General features: G+C 43.2%; 1 pseudogene; it reads left to right on the plus strand.

Moving 5' to 3' along the window:
- Positions 1–6780: 6780 nt before the first annotated feature.
- On the plus strand, positions 6781–8503 carry LOC131834729 (tigger transposable element-derived protein 1-like; annotated as a pseudogene).
- The last annotated feature ends 609 nt before the right edge of the window (positions 8504–9112 follow it).

Raw genomic sequence — 9112 nt, forward strand, 5'->3', positions numbered from 1 at the left:
CTGAGCAGAAGGCAGACGTTTAACCACTGGCATCCCCCAAGTAAATATTTCTTAAATCAACTTTTTTTTTTTTTTAAATTTTAGGAGAGCTTTAAATTTATAGAAAGATGTACGTGATAATTGAGAGAATTCCCATATACCCTGTGCTCAGTTTCCCCTCTTAATATCTAATGTCAGTTTGGCATACTTGTTACAGTTAATGAGCCAGTATTGTGATATTATTATTAACTACAATTCATGCTGTATTTACTTTTGCCCTAATTCTTTAGTTTGGTAATATTCTTTAGTTTTACTCTAAGGTCATTTTCCTCTTCTGGGAGCCCATCTAAGTTAGTGCACTCAATCGTCCTGTCTCCATAGGTGCGTGCTGGCTGTGGCAGTTTCTCGGAATTTCTTTGTTTTTGATGACCTTGACAACTGGAGGGAGACTGATGAGTACAGTTGATCCTCGAACAAATCATTCAGGCTTGAATTGTGCGGGTCTGCTTATGTGCGGGTTTTTTTTTTAATAAATATGGTACAGTACTCTAAATGTATTTTCCCTTACATGCGGTTTTCTTTCTTTTCTTTTCTTCTTCTTCTTCTTCTTTTTTTTTTTTTAGGTAGGCTCCGTGCCCCACGGGGAGCTTGGGTTCCTGACCCTGAGATCACGAGTCACATGCTCTACTGCCTGAGCCAGCCAAGCATCTCTTCTCCTTATGGTTTTCTTAGCAACATTTTCTATTCTCCACCTTCCTCTATTGTAAGAATACAGTATATATAGAGAGAGGCGGCTAGGTGGCTCAGTGGGTTAAAGCCTCTGCCTTCAGCTTAGGTCATGATCCCAGGGTCCTGGGATCGAGCCCTGCATCGGGCTCTCTGCTCAGTGGGGAGCCAGCTTCCTCCTCTCTCTCTGCCTGACTCTCAGCCTACTTGTGATCTCTGTCAATCAAATAAATAAGTAAAATCTTAAAAAAAAAGAATACAGTCTATAGCAAATTATGTGTTGGGATGCCGGGTGGCTCAGTCAGTTAAGCATCTGACTCTTGATTTTGGCTGAGTTCATGATCTCAGGGCTGTGAGATTGGGTCCCCCATCACACTCTGTGCACAGTGGGGAGTCGGCTGGAGAGACTCTCTCTCCCTCTGCCTCTGCCCCTCCCCTAGCTCATGCTCTCTCTCTGTCTCTCAAATAAATAAGTAAAATCTTCAACATATGTGTTAACTGGCTGTTTATATTATTGGTAGGCCTTCTAGTATTAGTTGTTACATTTTGGGGGAGTCAAAAGCTATATGCAGGTTTTTGTTGGTGAAGGGGATTGGTGTTCTTAACCCCCGCATTGTTTGAGGGCCATTTCTAGTGTTCAGGAGACCTTGAGAGTTTTAAGAGTTTTAGCTATTTCATACAATGTCCTCCACCTGGGATTTCTCTGACGTTTTCCTCAGGATTAGACTTGGGGTTATGGGCATTTGGGTAGAAGACCACGGAGAGAAAGTGCCATTTTCACTGTATTGTATTGTGGTACGTACTGTCAATGTGATTTCTCATGGCTGAAACTGACCTTCATTGCATGGCCGAGATTTCTGTGTCAGATTTCTCAGCTGGAGAGTTACTCATTTCCCTTCTTTCCATACTGTCCTGTTTGGAAGGAAACTAGTCTGGGGAGCTCACCCACAGGGAGCAGGAGTTCTGCTCTCCCGCCTTGAGGGTGGAGTATTGGCATCAACTATTTGAGGTTTTTCTCTGTGGGAGAATTATCTCTTCTTCATTTATTTTTTTCAGTATAGACTCTTGGGTATGTATTTTATAACTCGGGTTCTAATCCAAGGCTGCTTTATTTAGTGTCTCAGATTGCTCCATTTTGGGTCTTTGGAATTCCTTTAGTTGTCTCCTATTTCCCTGTGACATACCGCCTTCGTTGTGGATTTGGTTGGTTTGGCTTGCGAGCACTTCCTTACTTCCTGACACTAAAGGGTGGTCCAGGCTCCCCTTGTATATTTTCTCTCCCAGTCCTAACATCAACCATTCTCCAGAGAACCTGGTTCCTTTGAGCTGGAGACTGATACTGGAAACCAAGCTACAGGCACTAACCATGCCATCGTGACTGGGGTGTTGTTAGCATCTAGGCACCCTTCTAGGCCCCTTTTGTATGTACACAAATCTATAAATATTTCAGTACATTAATTTAAACGTGAATTCATACTATTGTCTCCAACGCCAGTCCATCACCATGCGGGTCATTCTAGTCTCCTCCCTTCGCTTAACAACAAAATCGCATTCCAGGGGTTAGAAAACCGGCCCCACCATCCACTCACTGTCCATGAGCTTCACTGTTCAGTTCTAGTGCACATGTAGATCAGGATCAGAACTGTTCGTCCATTTCCCCGTGGGATGCAACTTTATCAATTAACCACATGCCTTGATTTTGCAGTTCCTTTTGCTTTATTCTTTCTTTCTTTCTTTTTTAAGATTTTATTTATTTATTTGACAGACAGAGAGCACAAGTAGGCAGAGAGGCAGGCAGCGAGAGAGAGGAGGAAGCAGGCTCCCTGCTGAGCAGAGAGCCCGATGCGATGCGGGGCTCGATCCCAGGACCCTGCGATTATGACCTGAGCCGAAGGCAGAGGCTTAACCCACTGAGCCACCCAGGAGCCCCCTTTTGCTTTATTCTTATTGTATTTCCTAAGTGTCTTATGTCACCATCTTTCCCGCTGCTGCCACCTTCTGAGAGGCCGTTTCAGATACTCCTAATACAATATATCACAGTTGACTCTTGAACAACAGGCTTTGAACTACTCTGTATATTTTGGATACACGCCCTTCAGCAGACATGTGTTTTGCAAATATTTTCTCCCAGATTGCGGTTTGTCTCTTTATTTTCTTAACAGTGTCTTTTTCAGACCATAAGTTTTTAATTTTAATAAAGCTCAACTTATCAATGGTTTCTTTCATGGATTGTGGTTTTGGTGTTGTATCTAAAAAGTTCACCACCAAATCCAAGATCACCTAGATTTTTCTTCTGTGTTTTCTTCAAGAAATGTTATGGTTGAGTGGTCTACTTTGAGACCTATGATCCAATTTAAGTTAATTTTTGTGAAAGGTTTAAGGTCTCTGGGTAGTTTTTTTTTTTTTTTTCCTTTTTTTGTGGATGAACATCTATTTATTCCAGACCCATTAGCTAAAGTCTTTCTTTATTGAATTGCCTTTGCTCCTTTGTCGAAGATGAGTTGACCATATTTATGGTTTTCCATTTCTGGGAGAAGGCATGCAGTCTTTCATCATTAGGTATGATGCTCTGTAGAGTTTTGTAGATGCTCTCCATCACCTTGAGGTAATTCTGCCCTTTCCTACTTTGCTGATGTTTTATCATGAGTGGGTATTGGATCTTGTCAAATGCATTTTCAGAATCGGTTGATATGATGTGTATTTTCTTCTTTAGCTTATTGATGTGGTGGATTATGTTGATTGATTTTTTCAAGGTTGTTGACCCAAACTTATATACTTGCAATAAATCCCACTTGGTTGTGTTATATAATTTTTGTACCTCATTGGATTTGATTTATTAATGTTTTGTTGAGGATTTTTACATCTATGTTCATGAGAGATATTGGTCTGTAGTTTTTCTTTCTCATAATGCCTTTTATCTGGTTTTGGTATTAGAGCAGTGCTGTTCTCATAGAATGAGTGAAGAAGTATGCCTTCTGCTTCTATTTTCTGGACAGAATTGTGGATATTTTGTATTTAATTTAAAAATGTTTGGTAGAGGGGCGCCTGGGTGGCTCAGTGGGTTAAGCCGCTGCCTTCGGCTCAGGTCATGATCTCAGGGTCCTGGGATCGAGTCCCGCATCGGGTTTTCTGCTCAGCAGGGAGCCTGCTTCCCTCTCTCTCTCTCTGCCTGCCTCTCCATCTACTTGTGATTTCTCTCTGTCAAATAAAAAAAAAAATTAAAAAAAAAATGTTTGGTAGAATAACCAGAAAACCAGATAAGACTGGTACCTTCTGTTTTTTTGAAGGTTAATCATTATTGGTTCAGCCAACTAAAGTATTTTAAATAATAAAGGCATAGTTATTTCACATAACAGAAAATCCGGAGGTGGGCAGTCCATGGTTGACTGGAGGGCTTTACGACATCACCGGTGACCCAGACTTGTTCATGTTGTATTCTTTTTTTTTTTTTTTAAGATTTTATTTATTTATTTGACAGACAGAGATCACAAGGAGAGAGGCAGGCAGAGAGAAGGGGGAGAAAGCAGGCTCCCCGCTGAGCAGAGAGCCCGATGCGGGACTCGATCCCAGGACCCTGAGATCATGACCTGAGCCGAAGGCAGCGGCTTAACACACTGAGCCACCCAGGCGCCCCAGTTCATGTTGTATTCTACTACCTTCATTGTTTTGGTGATGCAACCTCCCTCCAGCCCATAATGTTCACTAGAGGGCTGATTCAGCTTTCAGAATCATATCTTCATAGGACAGGCATGCAAGGAAGCAAGAAAAGGGAGTGGGTCAGACAGCAAGATAATATTTCCCAGAATTGGAGCAAAACTGTACCCTAAACTTATCCCTCGATCCATCAACAGCAAAGACAGCAGGATTACCATAAGACATGACTTATTTTCCAGAATGGGCATATTGCTGTCCAAACATAATCAGGGATCTAGAAGCAATGAGGAAGGGATGAACGATGTTGCAGCCAAACCTCCAGGCTGCCAAACCATCCATCCTTTAATGTCCTGCTCAAGCACTGTTCCCTGCTGCCCCAATGATCTCCTCACTACACCACGCAGCTTGATCTCTCTTTCCTCAGAATTCTCACCAGTATCATCTCTCCATGTGGTTAATTTTAAATTGTTAAACATCTTGTAATATGAGTTCTCTCTCTCTCTCTCTCTTTGAAGACTTAGGTATTTATTTGAGAGAGGGAGAGAGAGAGAGAGAGAGAGAGAGAACAATCAGGAGGGGAAGAGAGCAAGTGAGAGAGAATTTTAAGCAGACTCCAGGCTGAGTGCAGAGCCTGATACAGGGCTCAATCTGAGGATACTGAGATCATGATTTGAGTGGAAACCAAGAGTTGGGTGCTCAATGGACTACACCATGGAATGCCCCATGAATGATCTTTTTAGACCTTTTTTTATTCTTCAAAAATGTCTTACAAGTGTCTTGTGAATGGAGGTTATGTCTTATGCCCAACTTTATCTCCAACACATCTAGTATATGGTAGACACACTAAACATTTGCTTAAGCACAGAATGTGGTCTGGTCAGCAAAACCACCTGGGAGCCTGCATGCGTATAGTTCCTTACCACTTGGATATCTAGACTCCTCATTTCTCTCTCCTCACATACATAAAAGAAGGGATTTCAGAAAATAAGTTGTTTTGAACATGGTGAATATATAATATTGTTTTTGTAATACATGATATGCAGAACGAGTAACAAGAGATCTTGAAAATAGAGTCCCATCTTTTGAAGTCAAGAGAAGTCTCATCCATGCGCAAGGTAGTTTAAAAAAGATTGAAGCTTTGTAATATGGCATCTTTCCCCTCTATTGTAAAAGACTTAAAAAAAAAAAGAAGAAGAAGAAAGAAAAAAGCGTTTTCCACTCATCTCTTCCATCGGGTTATTTGACACCTTGAGATAATGATACCAGTTAAGAAGAAATGTGGAGAGTCCAGCGGACCAAGTTGTTGGCTGAAGGGCTGTATTTTGGGTATAAACATGCAGTTGTGGCTTTTCAAAATTCTGAGCACGCTTGGGTAAGATAGGCCGGGAGAGCAGCAGGATTATAGGCATTTTCATAGTGTAGTCAGTGGGATGGAGGAGGAGGAGAGAGGGAAGACTGGGGCACGGGGCGGAGGATGATGTTAAGACGCTCAGCCCACTCCCAGGATCTGAGCAATCTGCTTGCTGTTCATTTCTTGTAAGATCATCCAGGACAGGAACTCATTTTCACTTCCACAAATGCATCTGAATTTTGTCGGCCTTAAGGAGAAAAACTACTTGTTACTGCTATACATTGGGTGCTGGGTAATTAATACACATCGTTCTTTTTTGATTCTTCTAACACCCCCACCCCTCAAAGAAGCATTATTATCCACTTTGTTCTGGACAACCCTACAGGCTCTAGCACCTGAGTTCTTCTCACCATTTCTCCTACAGCAGTTGTTGTCTTAGAATCACCTAGAAGCCTTAAATGCTCTTAACAACCAGGCCACATCCCAGGTCAGTTCACAAACATACCTCATTCTCTTTTGCTTCACTTTAGATTTTTATTTATTTATTTGACAGACAGAGATCACAAGTAGGCAGAGAGGGGGAAGCAAGCTCCCTGCTGAGCAGAGCCCGACGAGGGGCTCGATCTCAGGACCCTGAGATCACGACCCTAGCCGAAGATAGAGGCTTAACCCACTGAGCCACCCAGAGGCCCCTCTCTTTTGCTTCACTTTATCATGGTTTTCAGATATGGTGTCTTTTACAAATTCAACCTTTGTGGCCGCCCTGCATCCAGCAAGTTTATTGGCACCATTTTCCCAACAACACTTGCTCACTTCATGTCTCCGTGTCACAATGAAGTAATTCTTGCAGGATTTCAAATGATTATATTTGTTATGATGATTGGTGATGAGTAAGCTTTGATGTTACTATTTTAATTGTTTTGGGACACCACGAAGTGTATTCATATAAGATGGCGAGCTTAATAAATGTTGTGCGTGTTCTGACCGCTCCTCTTGACTGTTTCCTGTCTCTCTCCCCCTCCTCAGGCCTCTATAACAATAGTGAAATGAGGCCAATTAATAACCATACAATGACATCTAAGTGATCAAGTGAAAGGAAATGTTCCATGTTTCTTACTTTAAGTCAAAAGCTAGAAATGAGTAAGCTCAGGCATTGAGGAAGTCATGTCTAAAGCCAGGACGGGCAGAAAGTTGGGCCTCTTGTGTCAAGCAGGGAACCAAGTTGTGAATGCAGAGGAGAGGTTCTTAAAGGAAATTAGAAGTGCTACTCTCGTGAACACACCCATGGTAAGAAGGCACAACAGCCCTGCTGTTCATACGGGGAAAATGGGAGCGATCTGCTCAGAAGATAACCAGCCGCAGGATTCCTTAAGCCAAAGTCTAATCCGGAGCCAGGCCCTGACTCTCTTTAGGTCTGTGGAGGCTGAGAGAGGTGAGGAGGCTGCCGAAGAAAAGTCTGAAGCCTGCAGAGGTTGGTTCTTACCATCTCTGTAACACCAAGTGCCAGGTGAAGCAGCAGGTACGGAGGGAGAAGCTGCAGCAAGTTCTCCAGAAGATCGAGCTGAGAACTAATGCAGGTGGCTGCACCAAGCACAGGTTTTCAATGCAGATGAAGCAGCTTTGTTGTGGAAGAAGATGCCCCCCAGGACTTTTGTAGCTGGAGAGGAGAAGCCAATGCCTGCCTTCAAAGCACAGGCTGACTGTCTTGTTAGGGGCCAATGCAGCTACAGACTTGACGTTGAAGCCAGTGCTCAGTCACCATTCTGAAAATCCTAGGGCCCTTAAGAATGATGCTAGATCTACTCTGCTTGTGCTCTATAAATGGAACAGCAAAGCCTGGATGACAGCACATTTGTTTACGACGTGGTTGACTACTTTAAGCCCATTGTAGAGACCTTCTGCTTGGGGAAAAAGATTCCGTCTAAGATGCGATGGCTCATTGGCAATGCACCTGGTCACCCAAGAGCATTGATGGAGATGAACACGGAGATGAATGCTGTTTTCATGCCTCCTCACACAACATCTATTCTGCTGCCCGTGGATCAAGAGTCATTTCAACTTTCAAGTCTTATTATTCAAAAAATTCATTTCTTAAGGCTATAGCTGCATAGACAGCGATTCCTCTGATGGATCTGGGAAAAGTCAACTGAAAACCTTCTGGAAAGCTTTCACCATTCTGGATGCCAGTAAAAGCATTTGTGACTTATGAGAAGAGGTCAAAATATCAACATGAACAGGAGTTTGGAAGAAGCTGATTCCCACCCGCAAGGATGACTTGGAGGGGTTCAGGATGTCAGTGGTGGATGTCACTGCAGAAGTGGTGGAAAGAGCTAGAGAACCAGTGTTAGACGTGGAGCCTGAAGATGGGAGTGAGCTGCTGCGTCTCGTGATCAAACCTCATGAGGAGAGGCTCGTTATGGATGAGGAAAGAAAGTGGTTTCTTGAGATGGAAGCTTCTCTGGGTGATGATGCCGTGAAGATTGTTGAATGACAGTGAGTGATTTAGAATATGACATAAATTTAGTTGATCGGGCAGCAGCAGGGTTGGAGAAGACTGGCCTCAATTCGGAAAGACGTTCTACTGTGGGTAAAATGCTACCAAACAGCATCACAACCTACAGGGAAATCATGAAAGTCAGAGTCAATCGATGAAGCCAACTTCATCACTGTGTTATTTTAAGAACTTCCACAGCCACCCCACCTTTGGCAACCAGCACCCTGGCCGGTCAGCGGCCAGCAGCACCGACGCAAGACCCTCCACCAGCAGGAAGACGGCAACTCGCTGGAAGCTGAGGTGATGGTCAGCATTTTCTAGCACAATGCTGTTGCATACTTAGTAGCTGACGATAGAGGGTAAACAGCTTTCATATGCACTGGGAAACCAAAAAATACATTTAATTCACTTTATTGTGAAATTTGTTTTATTGGGTGTGGTCTGGACCCAAATCAGCAATATCCCCAAGGTAGGCCCGTGATTAGAACCTCTGGGTTTGGGACCCAGGCACCCCAGAAGAACTTCCCATGTGTAACCACATTTGAGAACGTCTCTCTTAAGAGACTGGGTTATTCAAGAGGGGTACAGAAATGTTAGAGGGGCGCCTGGGTGGCTCAGTTGTTAAGCATCTGCCTTGAGCTCAGGCCATGATCCCAAGGTCCTGGGATCGAGCCCCACATTGGGCTACCTGCTTGTCGGGAGGCCTGCTTCTCCCTCTCCCACTCCCCCTGCTTGTGTTCCCTCTCTCACTGTGTCTCTCTCTGTCAATTAAATAAATTAAGGAGGAAAAAAAATTAAAAAAAAAAAAAGAAATGTTAGAATTAAGGTTTACTGATTTTAAGTTTATTAACATGAATATGGGGTGGAGAGTAAACCAGTGCTCTGAGGTTCACTTTGTCCTTTGCTCA

This window comes from Mustela lutreola, chromosome 6 (assembly GCF_030435805.1).
Source record: "Mustela lutreola isolate mMusLut2 chromosome 6, mMusLut2.pri, whole genome shotgun sequence".
Lineage (NCBI taxonomy): Eukaryota > Metazoa > Chordata > Mammalia > Carnivora > Mustelidae > Mustela > Mustela lutreola.